Source organism: Elephas maximus, chromosome 24 (assembly GCF_024166365.1).
Source record: "Elephas maximus indicus isolate mEleMax1 chromosome 24, mEleMax1 primary haplotype, whole genome shotgun sequence".
NCBI lineage: Eukaryota > Metazoa > Chordata > Mammalia > Proboscidea > Elephantidae > Elephas > Elephas maximus.
Window position 1 is genome coordinate 48276420 of NC_064842.1, and position 23879 is coordinate 48300298.

The following is a 23879-nucleotide window of genomic DNA, read 5'->3' on the forward strand; positions in this document are numbered from 1 at the left end:
GTGAGATGAAGTCTCGCCATTCTCACTTCTGACGAGCATTCTGGATGCACTTCTTCCAAGACAGACTTATTTGTTCTTCTGGCAGTTTATGGTATATTCAATATTCTTTGCCAACACTGCAGTTCGAAGTATCGATTCTTCTTCTGTCCGGCTTCTGAAGGATCTTCAGCAAAATTTTACGTATGTGTGATATTAATGATATCATTCAACAGTTTCCGCATTCTGTTGGATCACCTTACTTTGGAATGGGTACAGATATGGATCTCTTCCAGTCTGTCGGCCAGGTGGCTGTCTTCCAAATTTCTTGGCATAGACAAGTGAGCATTTCCAGTGCTGCATCTGTTTGTTGAAACATCTCAATTGGTATTCCGTCAATTCCTGGAGCCTTGTTTTCACCAATGCTTTCAGTGCAGCTTGGACCTCCTCCTTCAGTACCATCGGTTCTTGATCATATGCTACCTCCTGAAATGGTTAAATGTCACCTGATTCTTTTTGGCACAGTGGCTCTGTGTATTCCTTCCATCTCTTTTTGATGCTTCCTGCATTGTTTAATGTTTTCGCCGTAGAATCCTTCCATATTGCAACTTGAGGCTTGAATTCTTTTTTCAATTCTTTTAGCTTGAGAAATGCCAACCATGTTTCTTCCCTTTTGGTTTTCTAACTCCAAGTTTTGAACACATCATAATACTTTATTTTGTCTTCTCAAGCTGCCCTTTGAAATCTTCTGTTCAGTTCTTTTACTTCATCATTTCTTTCTTTTGCTTTAGCTACTCAACACTCAAGAGCAAGGTTCAGAGTCTCTTGTCACATCCATTTTGGTCTTCTCTTTCTTTCCTGTCTTTTTAATGACTTCTTGCTTTCTTTGTGTGCGATGTCCTTGATATCATTCCACAACTTGTCTGGCCTTTGGACATTAGTGTTCAATGTAACAAATCTGTTCTTGAGATGGTCTCTAAATTCAGGTGGGATATACTCAGAGTTGTACTTTGGGTTCTCATGGACTTGTTCTAATTTTCTTCAGCTTCAGCTAAAACTTGCATATGAACAACTGTTGGTCTGTTCCTCAGTTGGCCCTTGGCCTTGTTCTGAGTGATGATATTGAGCTTCTCCATCATCTCTTTCCACAGATGTAGTTGATTTGATTCTTGTGTATTCCATCTGGCACAGTCCACGTGTATAGTCACCATTTATGTTGTTGAAAAAAAGGTATTTGCAATAAAGAAGTCATTGGTCTTGCAAAATTCTACCATGCAAATTCCAGCATCATTTCTATCACCAAGGCCATATTTTCCAGTTACCAATCCTTCTTCTTTGTTTCCAACTTTCACAGTCTAATTGGGCCAGTAATTATCAATGCATCTTAATGGCATGTTTGATCAATTTCAGGCTGCAGAAGTTGATAAAAGTCTTCAATTTCTTCATCTTTGGCCTTAGTAGTTGGTGCATAAATTTGAATAATAGTATTAACTGGTCTTCCTTGTAGGCGTATGGATATTATCCTATCACTGGCAGCATTATACTTCAGCATAGATCTTGACATGATCTTTTTGACAATGAATGCAAGGTCATTCCTCTTCAAGTTGTCATTCCCTGAATACCAAACCAAAAAAAAAAAAAAAACCCATTGCCGTTGAGTCAATTCCAACTCACAGAGACCCTATAGGACAGAGTAGAACTGCCCTACAGAGTTTCCAAGGAGCACCTGATGGATTCGAACTGCTGACCTTTTGGTTTCCAGCTGAACTCTTAACCACTACACCATCAGGGTTTTCCCTGGCATAGTAGACTATATGATTGCCCAATTCAAAATGGCCAATACCAGTCGATTTCAGTTTACTAATGCCTGGTATATCAATGTTTATGCATTCCATTTCACTTTTGACAATTTCCAATTTCCCTAGACTCATACATCATACACTCCACATTCTGATTATTAATGGATGTTTGCAGCCGTTTCTTCTCGTTTTGAGTCGTACCACATCAACAAATGAAAGTCCCCAAATCTTGCACGTCATTAAGGTTGACTGCGCTTTGAGGAGGCAGCTCTTCCCCACTCGTCTTTTGAGTGCCTTAAGGCTCATCTTCTGGTACTATATCAGACAATGATCCACTGCTACTCATAAGATTTTCACTGGTTAGCTTTTTTCCGAAGTAGACTGCCAGTTTCTTATTCCTAGTCTTAGTCTGGAAGCTCAGCTGAAACCTGTCCACCATGGGTGGCCCTGCTGGTATTTGAATACTGGTGGTATAGTTTCCAGCATCATAGCAATATGCAAGCCCTCGCAGTATGACAAACTGACAGATTCATGGTGGTCTAAATGGATATTTAGATAGTAAAAATTATATAAATATATTTTATTTTCCATTTCCCTTCAGACTGACTTTCTTTTAAGAAATTGATTGATACTATTATGACTTGCAAAACAAACTTGCTCAAGAAGTAGTGTTATTGTTACATTCATTTTGTATATTATCTTTGAATATGGTAGTTGAATAATTCCACACAGAAATAAAACATACATTTTATAAATTTTGTATATGGTAACAATTATATTTTCCTTTTCATTTTGGACCAATGGGGTATAACCTCACATTAATTTCTCTCTTGTCTCTCACATAAGAACTCACTAGCAGCACTATGATCACATGATTTGTGACCTATCTGGTCCTGTCCTTTGCAAAGCAAACCAAAACGTATCTTCATATTGAGCATACCCTATGAGTCAAAATCAACTTGATGGCCACAGGTTTGGTTTTTTTTTTTTGTATTTGTATCATGCTCTTTGTGATTGCTCTCTCCCCTGTCAGTATCAGCAGTAGTCCAATGAACAGTGAAGATGCAGCATCAAAGGATGGAAAGAGAGTGCACAAGTTTTTAAGTATTACTTCAAGACAAGAAACATTCATGGAGAGCTGCAAAAGCCCCACCAACAAACATCATACAACAAAGGAATAAAATTATTTCTGACTGCCTTGTAAGTACTATTTCTTTTGACATCTCAGACCTGCAGAACACAATTAAATTTTCCAAATCAATTTTTTTACTTACTAATTTCAAATATAAATTTTTGTGCTAATATCCAAATTTGAATGTGAACTTTATTTTATAAACTTTGCTTGTTTTGTAAAATTTATTTTCAATTATTCATAATTCAATTATTTGATAAAATAGAACCAAATTTAAAAACTGACATAAATTTATATCCAGGTAAAATGAAACAGCAACAAGTAAGTGGAGCACAAAAATGAAAGCTTGCAGAAAATAAAAAGTATTTTTAAAAGCCTAAAGACAATTCCAAAATTAACTTCCTTTTTAAAACTTAATGAATTAGAAGTGGTTTCTTCCATTTAATGCTCGAATTTAATGGATGCGATTTGTTGTGTTAGTACTGCTATTGCTGAAATTACTAATAATAATATGAATACAACAGAATTTGTTCCAAATTCTGCATCCATTCCTTGCCATAGTAAAAAAATTAATAATAACGGCATAGAAAGTGAAAATATTTTAGAATCTGAAATTGTCGCATCTGCAGACCCCATTAGTAACAGAAATACAGATCCTGCTTTGTGCAATAATTTTTTCTCTAATGATATAAATTACTGGATAAAAAGAGGGCCAAATCATTGTCAACATCACAGTGGATCATTTGAAAATTCATGTCAAAAATTTCTGGATGATAAACAAACAAGGTTCTGTAGCCAGAATATATTTCTAGGGTGAAAAGCTAATGGTGCAAATTATAAGAGGGAGTGGCTACTGTATTCTCCAGCTGTCAGCTCTGTGTATTGCTTTGTTATACTAGCTTCAGAAGTCATACTGGTGAAGAAATTATAAATCAAGTACTTCACTATTTATGTGAAGTTTGCAAAATTCATTTTTCTAAGTGCAGAGGCCAGTCCTGTGACAGTGCTGACAATGTCAGGGTGTTATAAAACCAAGCAACAGAAAATTTTAGAACGTAATGAATATGCCACTTTCGTTGCAAACTGTTTAGTCCTAAATCATTTAATTCTCGATTTGCTATGGATGGATTTAGCGATTGGCAGGACTCGAATATGATTGATCAACATGAAAACAGTTCAATTCACAGAGATTGTATGTTGTCATATTTAAACCAAAGATACGGTTTTGGCTTAACTCATGAGCTGGAAACACAAATTAAGGAAGAATGGCAGTCCTGGAAAGCTGTTTTGCAATGTGTGTTTGCTGTCATTGTAACAATCACTGAACATGGACTATCTTTTTGAGGAAGAAATGTTTAGGTCCCCCCCAAAATGCAAATTCTTGGAGTTTACTTGAACTTGTTACCCAGCTTGACTCATTTTTAGACAGTCACATCTCAAAATAGGTCAACACAGGAAAAGGCAACCCATCATATATGTCTAAAACAATGTGTGGAGAATGAATAAACTTAATAAGTGATAAAGTTCAATCAATTGTTTTCAGTGAAATATGTATAGCTCAATATTTCAGTTTGTCTCTAGATTCTACTCTTTGTCTTTCTCATACAGATCAACCAAGTATTGTTTTAAGATACATATCTCCAATAGACAGAAAACCTGTTGAGCGATGATTTGTCACATTTACTAGCTTGAAAAGTCATACCGGTAAAGAAATTGCAAATCGAGTGCTTCACTATTTATGTGAAGTTTGCAAAATTAATTTTTCTGGGTGCAAAGGCCAGTCCTGTGATAATGCTGCCAATATGTCAGGGTGTTGTAAAAGCATGCAAAAGAAAATTTTAGAACATAATGAATGCCATTTTCATATTGTGCATTCACTTAACCTTGTAGGATGTGATGCAGTAGAACGCTGTCCAAAAGCAGTTGATTTTTTTCTTGTTCAGTTACTCTACACATTTTTTTGCCGTCTCTACTCACTGATATCGACGGCACTGGGTTTTTTGGGTTACTCACTGATATCCCACATGTCTGCCAGTTTGTCACATTGTGGGGGCTTGCTAATTCCAGAACACTTAATTGTGCTCATGAGGAACCTGTGCATAGATCAAGAGGCAGTAGTTCTAATAGAACAGGGAGATACTGCGTGGTTTAAAGGCAGGAAAGATGTGCGTCAGGGTTGTATCTTTTCACCATAGTTATTCAATCTGTATACTGAGCAAATAATCAGAGAAGCTGAACTATATGAAAAACATGGCACCAGGATTGGAGGAAGATTCATTAACAACCTGCATTATGCAGGTGACACAACCTTGCTTGCTGAAAGTGAAGAAGACTTGAAGCACTTACTGATGAAAAGCAAAGACTACAGCTTTAAGTAGGGATTACACCTCAATATAAAGCAAACTAAAATTCTGTTAACTAGACATCATGATAAACAGAGAAAATATTGAAATCGTCAAGGATTTCATTTTACTTGGATCCACAATCAACACCCATGGAAGCAGCAGTCAAGAAGTCAAATGACACATTGCCTTGGGCAAATGTGCTGTAAAAGGCCTCTTTAAAGTGTTAAAAAACAAAGATGTCAGTTTAAGGACTAAGGTGCTACTGACCAAGCCATGGTGTTTTCAATCGCCTTGAATGCATGTGAAAGCTGGGCAATGAATAAGGAAGACCAAAGAAAAATTGACACCTTTGAATTATGGTGTTGGCAAAGAATATTGAATATACCACGGACTGCCAAAAGAATGAACAAATCTGTCTTGGAAGAAGTACAGCCAGAATGCTCCTTAGAAGTGAGGATGGCAAGACTCTGCCTCACATATTTTGGACATGTTATCAGGAGGGACTAGTCCCTGGAGAAGGGCATCATGCTTGGTAAAGTAAAGAGTCAGTGAAAAAGAGGAAGGCCCTCAACGAGAAGGATTGACACAGCGGCTGCAATGATAGGTTTAAGCATAACAATGATCATGAGGATGGCGCAGGACAGGACAGTGCTTCTGTTGTACCTAAGCCTGCTATGAGTTGGAACTGACACTACGGCACCTAACAACAACTCACTGATGGGCTGTTCTTAAAACATATTTAGGCAATGATTGAGTATTAAGATGTCTTTCTGATACATGTTGGGAAGTACCTGCTGTAGCAATGAGTGCAACCCTTGAATTATACATTCAGATTTTAGATGCCTTAGATGTCTGAAAACCGGACACAAAAAGGAGATACCGGGAGACCTCATACTACCAAGAAAGAAGCACCAGGAGTATATCGTGTCTTTTGGACTGGGGATCCCTGTGTAGAAACACTCCAAGTCCAGGGGAAGACTGATCAGAAGGACCTTCCTCCAGAGCCAACAGAGGGAGAAAGCCTTCCCTTGGAGCTGATGTCGTGCATTTGGACTTCTAGCCTATGAGACTGTTGAAGCTCTTGATGGACTCACTCCAGTATTTTGCTGCTCCAGAAAGATCAGTGATGGCAGTTTTCCCAAACTCCCGCCTCCAGTTGTCTGCTCACCCCCATTCTCCTCCAGCTGCCTAAACTGAATTCAGCTCACTTTGACATATTGGACACTAGGAGTCCATCCTGGCTCTGGTGGGTGAAGACTCTGACCTACCTTGTTAGCTCTTCCCAAAGGATAGCCCGGAGCACATGGAGCTGTGGTGGTTCCTGAAAACATTCTGAACGTGGACAGTGCCGAGCAGAAAGGAGAGCAGATGGGGGAGTGCCGAGGGAGAGCCACACTGGTGAAGGACCATATTTCCACGTGACATGTGGCTGTGAGGATCCACTGGGTCAGGACCTCTGATGAGAGCGTGTATGGAGCGTGTAAACAAGTCTACGAAGAAGCCTTCATGCATCTGAAAGTGGCTGCTCTAAGCTCTGATCCTCACATCTATATGGAAGTTCAAGAGAGTGGTGAGATCTGGCTGCAGTACTCCTCAGTGGGATGGCACCCAGAGCCCCAGATGCTGTGGAGATCTCCCAATGGAGAGAAATTTCCACCCATGTCAGAGTCCAGTAATCCTAATGAGGAAGGCCTGTTCCCTATGGCAGCTTCATTGATTAGCAGAGACAATTCCCTGGGGAGTACGTCCTGCTGCATCCAGAACCACCATCTTGGCCAAAAGAAGGAAGTAGAGATTTCCATACCAGAATGGAAAATGGACCAATTTCATGCAGGTCAGTGACTTGGCACTTCTCTGGGTTCTGAGACCTTACCTTCCAAGAATGCAAAGACCTAGGATAAGTGGAGATGAAAAGGATTCAAATCCATTTGAGTGATGACGATGGAGAAACAGAAGTCATGGAAAGTAGCCTCAATATTTCCTTGAGGCATGTAAAGGGCCCTTAGAAGATGGCCAGGAAGTGATGTGTGCCACATTTCCTTCCCCAGGCTCCCTCTGAGAGGGTTCTTTTAGGCACTGCAACCCTCAAGACAGCCAGCTCTTACTTCACCCTGTGGGTGCTGATGAGGGAGAGAACCTGGGGGCAATGGAGAGAACTGAGCAGGCCCAACAACTCTCCTCCTGAGGAGACCTGTCAACTCCTAGAATAGTGCTATATTTCTTTCGAGAAAGAAGAATAGGTCCTGTGACCTCTAGTATTCACTGACCCTCTGACTGACTCTCTCTCTTTCTCTTCCCCATTGATGTAACTCAGGATGCAGACACAGCCCACCCCCACCTGTTTCTGTGTGAGGTTTTAAAATCTGTCCGTCTGGAAGATTCAAGGCAGAAATTGCCTGAAAAACCAGGGAGATTTGACTCCTGGCCCTGCATGTTGGCCTGTAAGGACTTCACCTTGGAGAGACATTACTGGGAGGTGGAGGTGGGAGACAGGACTAACTGGGTGATTGGAGTGTTTAGGGAGAATGTGATAAAGAAAGGATTCAAATCCATGACTCCTCAGAATGGGTTCTGGGGTATGGAATTGTATGGAAATGAGTACTGGGCTCTCAATGACACTTGAGCCACTCTCCCATTGGCAAGACTCCCCCCCTGTTGGATTGGAATTTTCCTGAACTATGAATCAGGAGACATTTCCTTCTATAACATGTCTGATGGATCCATATCTATACTTCCCTCACAGTCTCTTTCTCTAGCCCCCTACAGCCCTCCTTCTGCCTATGGTCCTATTGTAAAAAGCCCCTAATCATCTGCCTAACTGTTAACTGGCCTGAGGAGTCACAGTCATTACTGATGTCCATGCACACACATACTTGTTGCTGCTGTCAAGTGGACCCCATGTGTTACAAGGTAGAACTGCTCTGTGGGGTTCTCCTGGCTGTAATCTTTACAGAAGCAGATCACCAACCCTTTCTTCTGGGATACCACTGGCACAAATTGTTTATTCCACCCATGCATGGCAGCCCTACTTATGCCCAGGGCCTTTCTATTTGTTCCTGTGATATGTTGTACCAGTTTACCAGACTGACTGTAATATTTTCAGGAATTTAATGTGCTCAAATAAACCATAATGGGTGTATTTACACCACAGAAACTGGCAAACAATACAATTTAAGGCTTTTTCCCCCCATAGGTTAGCGTATCACTGCCTTATTTTATAGTTTAACAAATCCCTATTTTTCTTTCACAGAAGAAAATCTCAATACTCCTATTTTTCTTATATTCCTTCTATCAAACTACATTCACGTACATTAGGGTAGATTCTTACATTTACTATCAAGTGCCTTATTTATTAGGAATAAACATATTGGTTAACTGTTAAAATTAATATTACTATTATTTATGTTTTTATTAGTGCTCTGAAAATAAACTTGCATGTGTTTTTTTAGTTGTCTGAACCAACCCACAGTGGAATAAAACTAGAATTCAATTTCTGAAGGAAAAGTGAAAATTTCACAAATATTTGGAAATTAAACAGCGTGCTACTAAACAACACTTGGGCCGAAGAGAAATCACAAGGAAAATCAGAAAATACTTAAGAGATGAAGGAAAAGGAGACCACAGCATGCCAAAACTTAGGGGTACAGCAAAAACAATGCTCAGAGGGAAATTTATAGCTGTAAATGCCTACATTAAAAAAGAAGAAAGATATCAGATCAATAATTTTATTTCTGTGAGGAACTAAAAAAGGAAGAGCAAGTAAAGCCCAAAGAAACCAAAAGGGAGAAAATAAGAAATATCGTAGTGGAGCTAAATGAAATAAAGAATAGAAAAACAATAGAATCAAGGAAACCCAAATTCAGTTCTTTGAAAAGATCAGCAAAATTGATAAATCCTTAGCTAGACTGACAAAAAGAAAAGATGCAAATAATTAAAACCAGAAATGAAAGTGAGGTCGTTACTACCGACCTTACAAAAATAAAAAAGATTGTAAGAGATTAATACTAACAACCGTATGCCAACAAACTATTATAAATAAAATTAAAAAAAAATAGCATAGATGAAATGGAAAAATTCCTAGAACCACACAAACTGTCCAGAAAATCTCAACAGATCTATAACAACTGAGATTAAATGTAATCAAAAACCTCCCAACAAAGAAAGTGCAGGACCAGATGGCTTCACTAGTGAATTCTATTAAACATTTAAAGAATTAACATTAATCCCTCTCAAACTCTTCCAGAAAATAGAAGAGAGGGGAACACTTTCTAACTCATTCTATGAGGCTGGCATTGCTCAGATGCCAAAGCCAGAAAACATACCGCAAGAAAACTACAGACCAATGTCCCTTATGAACACAGATGCAAAAATCCTCAACAAAATAGTATTGAACCAAATCCAACAGCATGTTAAAAGGATCATACACCATAACTTAGTAGAATTTATCTCAAGAATGCAGAATATAAGAATGGTTCAACATAAAATCAATCAAATGTTGTTAGTTGCCATGCAGTCAATTCTGATTCATGGCAACCTCATGTGTGCAGAATAGAACTGCTCCATAGGGTTTTCAGAAGCAGATCTCCAGGTCTGCCTTCCAAAAAACCTCTGGGTGGGTTCAAACCACCAACCTTTCAGCTAGTAGTCAAGTGCTTCACGATTTGCACCACCCAGAGACTCCCTTCATAATGACACTAAGATATTATTTGCCTCTTTTGGAAAAAGGCATTCTCTCATGAAAGTGGAGTTTTCCAGATGCTAAATAACATGTGATGGTGTCATCACTCTGACAACTAATACAATGTGTGCTTGTATATTTTTGTATTTAAAATGTTCTCACCCTTCCATACAATGAAATGCCATGCAGGTGCCCAATTTATGCTGTGGAGTATTTAATGATACCAAAAGATATTTGCCCTCTGCTGTAAAGATATACACAAAAATATTAACTGCAGTTGTTTTTGGCAGTGGGATTATGTATGCCTTTTATTTTATTCTTTTTACATATCAATATTTTCTAATGTTTCTACAATGAATATGTATTACTTGAATAAAAAACAATAAAAATTACCTAAAAATTAAAAAAGGAGATACCAAAAGAGGAGCTGAAAACATTGATAACAGAATACAAACGCTAAAATATGTACTTATGTTGGCTATGTTGGAAACCCTGATGGCGTAGTGGTTAAGTGCTACGGCTGCTGACCAAAGGGTGGGCAGTTCGATTCTGCCAGGTGCTCCTTGGAAACGCTATGGGGCAGTTCTACTCTGTCCTATAGGGTCGCTATGAGTCGGAATCGACTCGACGGCACTGGGGTTGGTTTTTGTTGACGTGGAATAATATATTGCAGCATTTTCATTGAATGAGTCAAGCTCTCCAAGATTCAGAAGTAAATTTAAAGACGTGCACTGGTCTCTGCCAGTCATTAACAAGGTATTTACATAATTTAAGAGAAGATTTTGAAAACACAACGAAACGAATCCTGATTATCAAGCCGTTCACCGTCACAGAGCCATTAGAAAGAAACAAGTAAACAACGGAAATGATTCAGAAGTATTCAGGGCCAGAGATCAATTTCACATAACCACATACTACACTATCATCGACACACTTGAATCTTATATGAAAAGAAGGGTGAAAATGTAAGAAGTTCTTTCAGATAAAATTTCCTTCTTAAACAATGTGGTTATACCTGATGAAGAATGCATGAAGGCATCCAAGAAATTAGTGCAGGCTCACCCTGATGGCTTAAATACAGACCTTTACAGAGAAGCGTGACAATTTCATTCTTAAGTGAGAACGAAATTTACCAATTCAGGAAAGACAAATTTTACACATGTAGGCATGTGTGATTCCATAATAGAAGATAAAATACAATGTATATTTCCCAACACTGAAATTGCTTTATGCCTACTAACTTTAACGATCACAAAAGTACACAACAGAACACTCATTTTCGTCCCTGAAGAGACTCGAAAATTCTCAGCATACAACGATTCAAGAAAGACTCAATTCATTATCCTTATTATGTATGAAAGTAGATATTGTTAAGCAGCTTAATTGTGATGAAATCACTGACGAATTTGTAACAGCAAAGAATAGAAAGAAATGTTTTTAATTATCAACACATTAGAGATGAAATATCTATCTTATCTAGCAAATGAAGAAGGTAGACCAGTACTCTGCAAACCTTTCTAGCACATGGATGCTATGATAATGACCCCTGCTAGCTGACTCCTTGCTCTATGTTGAGAGACTTTTGCATCCTTGCATTCTTCAAGTCCTTCCCATAGCCTTCTCTTGGGCCAGAGTGCCTCTCTTCCGCTGAATTTCCTGTTCACTTACTCTAATAGGTCCTTGTCATGCCAAGTGACAAGTATCTTTGTCTCTTGCAGTCTCAAATTCCCTACTCCAATTATTTCTGTTTTAGGGGTATAAACAAAAACTCCCTTTCTTGCCCTTTCAGGTTTCCCAATGCTATGCTTCACTCTGCCACCTTCCAGTTAAAGCAGGAGCAATCAGACCAAGACATCAGCTCCTGTTTATCACACACCATCTTAATACAATCTACAACATCACACAAACCTTGGAGGAATTTCCTGCAGGGCTCCACCACTGTGAGAAGCAGCAGACCTGTCTGTCTTTGGGTTGTCCTACGAGTAGTGTGCTGGTAAACCAGATCTCTGTAAAGTTTTATAAAATTAAAAATCAAATAGCCCTGGTTTGCAGCATTTGTAAAGTTTCAATTTCTTTGGTGTAAATATTCCCACTATGACTGATTACATGCTACCAAAGGTTTAACAGCCTTCAACTACCAGATTACAAAGTTCCTGAGTATTAAACAATTGGCTTTCAAGAAGTCTTATTAGCTAGCTCTAGCACACCACTGACAGGGCTGTCTTCCTGTTCTCCAGGTCACCCCCAGTCAAAACCCATCTTGTTTCCTTGCATTGTCATTGGTTGACACAATTACATCACTTCAGCACTCACCATGGCCTGTGCTCCCCTAGGGACATGGCATACCTGATCTCATTTAATCCTTACAAAAACAATTATCCTTATCTCCATTTCAGTGTCCTGGCTACTACTGAGGGATTATCACCCTCCATCTGACCTGAGCTACACCCAAAACATAGGTCAGTGCATCCATTGGGCAAAACCAAAAAAGCCCAGTGCCACCGAGTCAAATCCAACTCACAGCGACCCTATAGGACAGAGTAGAACTGCTCCACAGAGTTTCCAAGAAGCACCTGTTGGATATGAACTGCTGACCCTTTGGTTAGCAGCTGTAGCACTTAAGCACTACGCCACCAGGGTTTCCCCATTGGGCAAAGTGGTGTCCAAATATATATTTTGAGTTCTTTAAAGTATACATTTTTTTTCATTACACAAGGGGTGAAAAACAAATTGGTTGCCATTAGGTCAATTCCGACTCATGACAACCTCATGTGTGTCAGAGCAGAACTGTGCTCCGTCGAATTTTCAGTAGCTGATTTTTCAGAAGCAGATCACCAGGCCTTTCTTTTGAGTCCTTCTGGGTGGACTTGAACCACGCTTTCAGTTAGCAGCCAAGCACTTTAATTGTTTGTACCACTCAGGGACTCCACAAAAGGAATGAACCACTTTGCAAAGAAAATTGGAAAGCAAAAATTAAATCTCATGGGTTTTCAGATTATTTGATGTCATGGTAAAATGTTTATGATAAATATTATTGTATTTAAAAAGTGGAATATAGTATATATGCACAATATACAATTCTATAAAATCCTGTAAAAAAGCTAATATATTAATGAAATACTGGAAGTAAAAAAAAAAAACAGTTAACCATAGTTGTCTCTGAACAGTAGAAAGTAAAGGTTTTTTTCATTTTCTTTTTTACAGTTTCTAAACTTTCCATAATTAACACATCCACAAGTATTACAATTATAATAAGAACTTATAATACTTGTTATTTTTGTTTAGAAAATATAAAAATAAAACTCATGGCCTCTCTATTCAGGCTCATCAATTGTTAGGTTTTGATTTAATGTAATGTTTCCAAGAGATTTAATTTCAAACAAATAAGAGCAATAAGCATTGACTTTTCCATCTGTAGAGGCGTCTGAGAGCGCCCAGCCTCCCTCTAAGTGCCCAGAAAGGGGCTGGGGACTCTCCTCAGACCTTAGCCTACATGACCTCTTCCATGTGCCTATTTGTGTTATCACTAATCATTACAAACCCCTGCAAGGTGAGTATTATTATTCCCATTTTAGAGATGCCAAATTAAGAAACTCATTCTCTATGAGGACAAGAGCTGTCTTCTATGTCTTGTCCCCACACAAAGCTTCTTTATTATGGGAGGCCTAATACCCCTGGGGAAACCCTGGTGGCGTAGTTGTTAACTGCTACAGCTGCTAACCAAAAACGCCGGCAGTTCAAATCCACCGGCAGTTCAAATCTACCAGGCTCTCCTTGGAAACTCGATGGGGCAGTTCTACTCTGTCCTATAGGGTCACTATGAGTCGGAATCGACTCAACAGCAACAGGTTTGGTTTTTTTCTTTTTCTTTTTTTTTTTTAATACCCCTGGCAGTGCAGTGGTTAAGTCTTTGGCTGCCAACCAAAAGGTTGGCAGTTCAAATCCACCAGCTTCTCCTTGGAAACCCTATGGGGTAGTTCTACTCCATCCTATATGGTCGCTGTGAGTCAGAATCGACTCCACGGCACACAACAACAATGGTCAAGGGCATGGGCTTTTGGAAGGCAGAATTAAGTTTTGGGTTGGGTGCTGCCACTGTCTAGATATGTCTCCGTGGGCTCTTTTCTTATTTATAAAATAAGAATTAAAAGCTAATTTTCCTTGTTTAACATAGAAGTATCATATGATCCAGCAATTGCACTCCTGGGTACCATATACCTAAAAGAATTGCAATCAGGGACTCAGATACCTGTACACCAGTGTTCATTGCAGGACTATTCATAACAACCAAAAGGTAGAAACAACCCAAGTGTCCATCAACAGAAGAATGGATAAATAAAATGTGGTACATACGTACAATGGACTATTGCTTAGCCATAAAGGTAAATGAAGCCCTGATACCTGCTACCACATGGATGAAGCTTGAAAACATGGTTTATGACATTAGCCTGACCCAGAACAGCAAATAGTCTATGATCTCACTTACGTGAAACATCTAGAATACGGAAATGCATGGAGACAGAAAGGAGATTAAAGGGTACCGGGGCTAGGGAAAGGGGAGAATGAAGAGTTATTAACAGGTACAGAGTGTGTTTGGGGCGATGAAAAAGTTTTGAAAATAGTGGTGATGGTTGCACAGTATAGTGAGTGTAAAATTAATGTCACTAAATTGTACCCTTAAAATGGTTAAAAGGGCAAATTTTATGTTATATATATTTTACCGCAATTAAAAAAAAAAAAAAGATAATTTTCCTGAAAGGGCTGTTGGGAGCAATAAATGCCATCGTAATAAAAAGACCTTAGCACAATGCTCGGTAAAGGGTAGCTACAGTCAGAGCCACGCAGTCAGGGGCAGAGCTGAGGCTGAACTCAGATACATCTGGCTCCGAAGTCCACACTCCCTCTATGCAAAACTGCTTCTCCAAACTGTGCGGAGTTTGTTTCATCGTCCAGGTCAAGGGGCTTTGCCTATATCTGAAGCACAGCGCCCCCAACAGTCAGCAGCCCCAATCCTCATTTTTGTTTTCTTGAGGGGAGGGCCCTTGCGGGGGGTGGGGGAAGCTAGCGCCCCCTCCTCTCTGTTGTCTCCCAGCAACCTGGGCTGAACAGAAATGGGACTGGCCTCCTTCTGCTAAGCTCTGGAAGGGCCCAGCAGGTAGCTAGAGAACAAGCTCTCCTCTGTCCCTTCAGGGGCTCTTCCCTGCTCCCAGGTGGGGTCTCCTCCTTGCTGATCAGGCATCTCAGGCAGCTGGATTTCAGCTGAGTTCCTTCCCTAGAGGAGTCTCTCTGCCAGGCTGTCAGGCCCTGATTTCCCGTATTTACCCTTCATCAGGCAGGTGGCCTCGCCCAGGCCCCAGAAAATCTCAGAGCACAAGCTGGGAACATGGCCCTCCCGCTGGTGAGCAGGCAGCACCAGTGTTCTTTAGTATTTGAAACAGCCCTGCCAATTAGCTTGTACTCTGCCCACATGCCCAGGACAAAAAGGGAAGCAGGCCAAGTCCAAGCAAAATTAGACAATGGGCTCCCAGAACGCCGAGCACCTGCTGTTCTTTCCCCTCCGGGCTGAAATTGGGGATGGAGTTGGAGAGCTAGGGTTTGCAGGGAGGGGGTTGGGCTTTGTATTTGGTGCAGGAAATTCTTCCTCCACATTCCAGCTGGGGAGTCCAAGGAAGGGCCAGGGAGGCAGGGCCAGGCTTTGTGACTAGTAGTGGAATCTCTCCAGGTCAGGGAATGATGGTATTTAACACCTGGGGCCACTCATATTTCTGTTTGGCCCAGAAGAATGCCTTTAGGGCAGGGCCGTGGCTTATCCATCTTTATGTCCTGCATAGTACCTGGTACAGTTGCTGGTCACTCAGAGCCTTTTTTTCATTTTTTTTTTTTTTTTTTTTTAGTATGTGTAGTGGTAGGGATGATTTTTGGAGAGAGGCAGACCTGGATTCTTGTGCACCTTTTCTACTTACCCACTCTGTAACCTTGGGCAAGCTACTTGACTCATCAGTTAATATTTCTTCCTCTAAAAAGGAGAGGGAATAAAAATTTCTAACTCATGGGGTTACGGGTTGCTGTGAAAACGAAAGGAAATGAGAGGTTGAAACACCTGGCACCCAGAAAACAACTCTCAATGCCTTTTGGCCATTGTTATTTGCAGAATTCACATAGTGTTTGTTTATAGAATCACTGGACTCTGTTCTGAGATGGAGAAAGATTGAAACCTTAGGAAGGCAATATCTTATCTCCAAGGTTAACTAAAGCTCCAAGATGTAAAAGGCAAAGAGACGATACAGAGGGACGTACTGAACATTTATGAAGGACCTCCCAGGTGCCACGCACTGTGTGAGGTGCTTTATGGGCGTTATCTCACTTGACACTGCAGGTAACATTTCTGAAACATCAAGCAGCTAAAAGTCAGATGACTTGCTGGCACATTAAGAAAAAAATGAAATATTTAAGACTGGAATGCCTGCTGTGTCAAGACACTTAATTAGAAAACAATGTCATAGCGGATTAGTAGAGCAAGTCTCCAGCTTTGCCAGAAAAGCTGAAATAAATGTGCCAACAGAGGGATAACAAAGCAAAGTCAATTATCTTCCTGGTGATTCCCAAGATTCCACATGTGCTAGTCAGAGACTTGACAGAACAGGGCATGTGTTGTGTCTTAGTGTCATGCTAAATGGTAGTACTTCCAGACACACGTGTCATATCACCGAGAGAATCCTTTCCAATCAGAGATCTTCATGTCAATTGAACTTGTCTAGTTATAATGAGGAAACATTAAGGTAACTCAAACTACTAAAATGAAATACTTGAACAATGACTAAGCAACAACAGAATGTTGGATTTATATAGAGAATCTTTCTTTCAACTTGCTGAGACATTTCCGAGAGAATTATCAGTTATCTTTAGATTCCATGATGGGACTCAGAAATCCATTGTTACAAAGTCAGTCAGAGTTGGTTTCATTCATTCATTCTTTCCAACTTTCACTTATTTTTTCATTCATTCATCCACATGAGTTGAGTGTCTGTCATATGCCATATCATAAGGGGTGGAGGTTGGGTGACACTTAATATCAAATAAGAATGGCACACTCCCTTAAGGGGCAACGGCTGTTAGGGAATAATCCAAAGACCAGCTGTTATACATATAACTATAACTTAGGGTTTCAGATAGGGTGGGGTGAGAACTGTGTCTGTGAAGATGTTTGACCTTTATCGTGCAGGTGATATGGCACTATCAAAGGATTTTGAGCCTGAGAGTCTGTATTCTAGGAGTAAGTAGTATGCATGATGGGGCAGAGGCAAGGAAGCCAGGTAGGAGGTGAATGCAATTGTACTTCAGTGAATACCTTCTCTGCCTTTGCTGCCTCATCACCTGTTTCCTCCTCCATCCACGGCATCCAGGCCTCCCCTCCACCTATTGGCTGAAAGTGTTCTTTCCAGTGTTAGCAATGAACTTCTGTGGGCCCAAGTCTAAAGAACATTGTCTAAGTTATAGTTTACGAGACCTCTCTAGTTCACTTTCATGGTTAACAACCAATTCTGGCAGGAAACTTTTCCCTCTGGCTTCTGAAACACAGCCCCTTGGTGGTTTACCTCCTACTTGTCTGACTGTTGCTTCCCTGATTCAGGCTTCTCATCGACCTGGCCACCAGTAAGCGCTGGTGTTCTTTAAGACACTTATTCTGCTTCTAATCAGAAACTCTCCCTGGATAATGACTTGCTTACTTGCAACGTGTATAGCTAAAATCCTTCCTCCACGGCAATTCTACTAATCCAAAAATGGGGGACTCGGGGCAATTTTATCACTACAGTTGATGTTAGTATTTTATTATCATTAATGCATCTCTACTTACCTTTTTGAGGATGGAGATTTGGGGTCAGATAAATAATGCCCCCCTCCTATTAACTCTTGTTATAACTGAACTGGGGGGCCTATTTGATTTGTGCCCACAATTGGACGACTAGGATTGAGTGGTTGAGAAGAACACAATGCAGAGAGACTCTCTAATCTTCTGGGCGATTTTTTGGCAGATGAGGGTCTTTTGAAACACCATCTCAGGTCCCTCAAGAAACTTTCTGCTTCTCTCTCACCTCTATTAGTGAATTGTTGATTAAAACTAGCAGGGAGACTCCATGGAGCCTGGGACTTTGCTTCGTTCATTGGTGCTTTCCTGGGACTTAGAAAAGTGCCTGGCACAGACTTAAAAAGCAAATTCATTGCCACTGAGTCAATTTCAACCCATAGTGATCCTATAGGACAGAGTAGAACAGCCTCATAGGCTTTGCAAGGAGTGGCTGGTGGATTCGAACTGCTGAGCTTTTGGTTAGCAGTCAAGCTCTTAACAACTGTACCACCAGGGCTTCTGGCACAGAGTAGGAACTCAAAAATATGTGTGGAGATGTGTGAATGAATAGGTCTGTCTGCTTCATGTTTATGTGAATGTAGGGTGTACCCACACATTTCTTGTGTATGGAGGCAGGGGAAATAACAGAAGCAAAAACTTTTGGCTGAACTACTCGGTCCATGGATTAACAGAATTTTGAAGAGGTCACGTTGGATTTATCAGCGTAAAATCTTACATAAATTTCTTACTGCATCCAAATGACTCAAATCTTTGTGGAAGGCCCAGGGTTTAGCAGTTACAACCATGAATGAGGTAAGATTTGGGGACATAATCAACCAGGCATGAGTCGGTTGAGTGTGAACATGGAAGCCCAAATCCAGACTGACACCTTTCTTTTTTCAACTCTTCAACCTCAGCACACGTCTTAAAATTTTTAGCTCACAGGCTTCTCCCAATTGGATTCTGGCCAAGTTTTCTTATATAGTTTAGTTCATTTTAAAATCTCAAAAATATTTTAATGGCCCAAACAGTTGAACGTTCAACTACTAGCCAAAAGTTTAAAAGTTCGAATCCATCCAGAGGTGCCTCAGAAGACAGGCCTAGTGATCTGCTTCCAAAAGTTCACAGTCTTGAAAACAGTATGGGGCAGTTCCACTATGCACACATGGGGTTGCCGTGAGTCAGAATTGACTTGACAGCAGCTAACAACAACAATAAAGACTTGTTCTCTCAAGAACCATTTGTGCTTTGCTCTGACTGGTAGGTTCCAATGCAATTTGCTTACCAATTTGAACCCATCGGAAAGTACAATGAGTGTAGTCTATCCCTTCAAATTACTGCCCTACCAGTTTACTGAATATACGATCTAAATGGTATGCTCATTTCTTTCTTGGTGAGGGCCTATCTGAAGTTTTCAAGAAGCTATTCTGCCTGAGGAATCAACGTTGGTTCAGTGGCAGAATTCTTGCCTTCCATCCAGGAGACGTGGGTTTTATTACCAGCCAAATCACCTTATGCACAGCCACCACCCCTCTGTCAGCAGAGGCTTGCATGTTGCTACGATGCTGAACAGCTTTCCAAATTAAGATAGACCGGGAGGAAAAGTCTGGTGACCTACTTCTGAAAATCAGCCAATGAAAACACTATGGATCATGATGGTGCTATGAACCACAATGGTTCAATCCACAACTGATCATGGGGGTGGTACAGGACCAGGCAGCATTTCATTCAATTGCGCATGGGGTTGCCACGAGTTGGGGGTCACCTCTCTGACAGCTAATAATAACATTTTACCTGAGAAGTCAGCGGGCTTTAGGTGTGATTCCAGGTCCATGGGCGATTGGTGGTCTACTTTTCAACTCATACAGGAATCTCTCATGCTTGTTTGTTGTTGCTATGTCGAGCTTTCTTGAAACTTTGATTCTGTGAATTGAAACCAGTTTTGAATTTAGCTGCTTATACTCAGGGAATCCCTGGGTGGTTCAACTGGCTAAGCACTTCGCCACTACCTGAAAGTGCCTTGGAAGAAACACCTGGAGATCTGCTTCCAAAAGTTCGACTCTGCATACAAGGGGCTGCCATGAGTTAGAATTGACTTGATAGCAACTAACAACAGCAATAAAGACTTCTTTTCTCCAGCCAAAAGTTTGGCGGTTCAAATTCACACAGAAGTGACTCAGGAGACAGGCCTGGTGATTCACCTCTGAAAGGTCACAGTCTTGAAAACCCTCTAGAGTGCAGTTCTACTCTGCACACATGGGATCACCATGAGTCTGCTTATATTCAAAATATAATTCCAATAAATGATACTGTAACAAACGAGCTGTTTACACCACTGTCTTAGTCACCTAGCGCTGCTATAACAGAAATACCACAAGTAGATGGCTTTAACAAAGAGAAATTTATTTCTTCGCAGTAAAGTACACCATGAGTCTAAATTCATGGCTTCAGCTCCAGGGGAAGGCTTTCTTTCTGAGTCAGCCTTCTCATCAATCTTCCCCCAGACTAGGAGCTTCTCTGCACAGGGACCTCAGGTCCAAAGGACACACCCTTTTCCCCGGCACTGCTTTCTTGGTGATATGAGGTCTCCCTGTCTCTCTGCTCGTTTTTCTCTTTTATATCTCAAGAAATTGCCTCAAGACACAATCCAATCTTGTAGCTTGAGTCCTGCCTCACTAACACAACTGCCACCCATCCTCCCTCATTAACATCAAACAGGCAGGATTTAAAATATATAGGAAAATCACACAATAACAGGAATCTTGGCCCAGACAAATTGATACACATATTTTTGGGGGGACATAATTCAATCCATGACATTCCACCCTTTGGCCCCCCAAAAATGACATCCTTGCAACATGCAAAACATTTTTACCCCATCATATCATAGCAAAAGTCTTAACTTCAAATCCAAAATCCAAAAATTCCTCTTCATCTGTGAAGTCTAGAATACAAGTTATCTGCTTCCAAGGGTACAATGGCAGAAGAGGCACAAGCTAGACATTTCCATTACAAATGGGAGAAACTGGTGGAAAAGAAGGAATAACAGGCACCAAGCAAGTCAGCAGAACACATTACATTAGCCCTCAAGGCTTTGAAAATAATCCTCTGTCCTCTGAGACAATTTACACAATAGCCCTGCTCTCCAGACTCTAGGTATTGGGCACACTCTCCAGATTCCGAGTGGAGACCCCTTGGCCCTGAGCTTCGGCTCCACCTTTCAGGCCTACTAGGACAGCGAATCTGCTCCCTCGGGTTTAGGCGCACAATTCTCCTAGTCCATGTAAGTGGTGCCTCTACCCTTAGAAACACCAGAGGCCATGGCTCCACCCTTTGAAACCCCTGAGGTCATGGCCATACATTTTGAAACTGAGGCATCTCAGCTTCCTGTTTGTTGGCCTCTGGGCCCTTGGGCCTCACGCTGGCTTCTGCTTTGCTGGGGCAAGTGTTCCAAAGCTCAGTAGCTCCACCGATAAGTGGCTGGAGGCATCCCACTCCATGAGGGAGCCTGGGCACAGGCACTCAGCTCTCTTGCTCCATGGTGGGTCAGCTCCAGCACTGTCTAGTGCTATTCTCCTGGTTCTACTGCTGCCAGTTCACTGCTGCTGCCGCAGGTACTCTGCTACTATTTCTCACCATCTGCGCCTTCTCTGGTGTTAACAGTTATCACTTCCTTCTGAGTCTTCTATCCATTCACAGTTTCAAAACTGCTTCCACATTTTAGATATCTGTTAGAGCAGCATCTCACTTTCTCAGTACCAAATTCTGTCTTAGTCATCTAGTGCTGCTATAACAGAAATATCAGAAGTGAATGGCTTTACCGAAGAGAAATTTATTTCTTCACAGCAAAGTATGCTACAAGTCCAAATTCAGGGCATCAACTCCAGGGGAAGGCTTTCTCTGTCAGCCTTCTAGGAGCTTCTCTGCACAGTGACCCCAGGTCCAAAGGACGCACATTGCTCCTGGGACGGTTTTCTTAGTGGTATGAATTCTCCCTGTCTCTCTGCTCAGTTCTCTCTTTTATATCTCAAGAGGTTGCCTCAAGACACAATCCAATCTTGTAGCTTGAGTCCTGCCACACTAACACAACTGCTGCCCATCCTCCCTTATTAACATCATACAGGCAGGATTTACAACATATCGGAAAATGACACAATACCAGGAATCTCTGGTCCAGCCAAAATGATAGACATATTTTGGGGAGGGCATAATTCAATCCATGACAATCACCTTCAAAGTCAGGGTCAGTAAGTATGGTTTCTTGAAAACACATGCATTTTTTTTGTTTTGGCCAAGAGTGGTCCTAAATGGAGCAACGCCTTATGCCCTTTGTTTATAATGGATGTTCATGATTGACAGCCACTCTTTGATCCTTGGAAAGAATGCCTGCATTTTCCCTACTCAGTCCTTCCTGCTGTTGAGAACAGAAAGGTGAATGGCCGCCTGTGTACTGGTGATTTTAGATGGTGGCTAGGGACCCAGAGTGGAGCTTTTACCTCTCTATCTGCAGATGGAATGGCTGACGATCAATTACTCAATCATTTCTGGCATATGTTCTTGAATGCAGTTTGTTTTATTTAGATGCCTAGACGGCAGGTGAGCTCCTTCAATTTCTTATAGGTTCATTTCACAACCAATTTTCACTAGAGAGTTCAAAGGAACTATGCTGATTAAAATGAGGTGTGTTATGGATATATTGCTAGACTTTTTCTGTAAATGAGGTGAATGATACCTCCTATTCTGAATTTTTCTTCATTATGCTCTCTGGGGTAAAAGTTGGGGGCATGTGTGCGTGTGCGCACAATTCCTGGGAAAAGTCTCAGAACCATTTTGTAAACAGATTCTTAGCCCTACCCACATGATATGCCTCACTCCCTTCTTTCTCTTTCTTCTTTTATCAAATATTCTTTAACACCCACTGTGTACCAGGCATAGGAGTCCTGGTGGCGCAGATAGGGTCACTACGAGTCAGAATCGACAGGTTGTTGGCAAGAGGGTTTTTTTGGTTTATGTACCAGGCACTGTGCTAAGCATAAGAATACAATGTTGAACAAAATAGGCACCTTCCTTGGGGCAAAAGCCTTGGACTTGGCTCCATAGTTTTTATCAAAAGATGCAAGCCTTACTTCCCACTTGGTTTTGAAAATACATGGATCTGCCCTCAGCAACATAAAAAAAAAAAAAATAGAACTGTCTAATCTCTCGCCTCTCTACTCTGCTATCACAAAGGGTACATAGGATCTACACCTCTGTTATCCTTCCCTTCATTAAGGACCCAAAACACTATTAGTGGTTTCTAAACTTTCTTTGAAGCAGAGGACTTTTTTTTCCCCCAAAGGAAAGTTGATCTGGAAACCAAATATGTTAAGTAGAGTATTTCGAAGCTACTTTATTTCTATTTCTGTTTAAATAGTGTGGGATGCTTGCTCTCTGCCTCTCTGACTCTTCTATCTTCTCCAGAGACCTGAGAGAATTAAGGGGAGTTAGAAAACCACTGTCCCGTGATGTGATGTTCCCACAGGCAGCTTCACTAGAGAGAGTGCCATCATGTGAGCACACCCGTCACGTGGGGGATTTATGGGCCTCCCAGGCTGGCTGGTTCACCCTGAAGCTGGGCAGCCAGTGAGCAGCCCTGTATGCTGAATGATAATCCCAGTCTGAGAAAGAATTTGGCCTTCAAGTTTACCAGTTCTGATCTTTGTTATTTTCCTGTATACTTAAACAGGGGTTGCTACCTTTCTCAGATTTGATGGACAGAATCACACATCTGCATGTCCATCTGGTGTTCTGTATCACCTCCCAGGCTACTGCAAAGGGATGGAAAATAGGGCTCCAATTTGAAAGAAGAAGCAACCAGGGTGCTGCTATTGAAGTAGGCTTTCCAGTTCTCACGGCTCTGAATTTCTTTTTCTCTGCAGTGCTTACCACCCCGTTTAGTGTAACTGGTAGGTTCTTACCCCATACTCAAGGAAAAAAAAAAAACACTAGCTAACCAGATCAGTTCTCTGAAGCTCGCTGAGTTATCTTAGTCACATACTGCAGAAAAGAGAAGTGTGTCTGGTCCAGTGTTTTGTATTTCAGGTAGAAATGGAAAAGAGAAAGA

At 41.0% G+C, this 23879-nt stretch overlaps 1 pseudogene; it reads left to right on the plus strand.

The window, feature by feature from the left end:
• The first annotated feature begins 6306 nt into the window (after window positions 1-6306).
• LOC126066861 (butyrophilin subfamily 1 member A1-like) lies at window positions 6307-23402 on the plus strand (annotated as a pseudogene).
• Window positions 23403-23879: the final 477 nt, after the last annotated feature.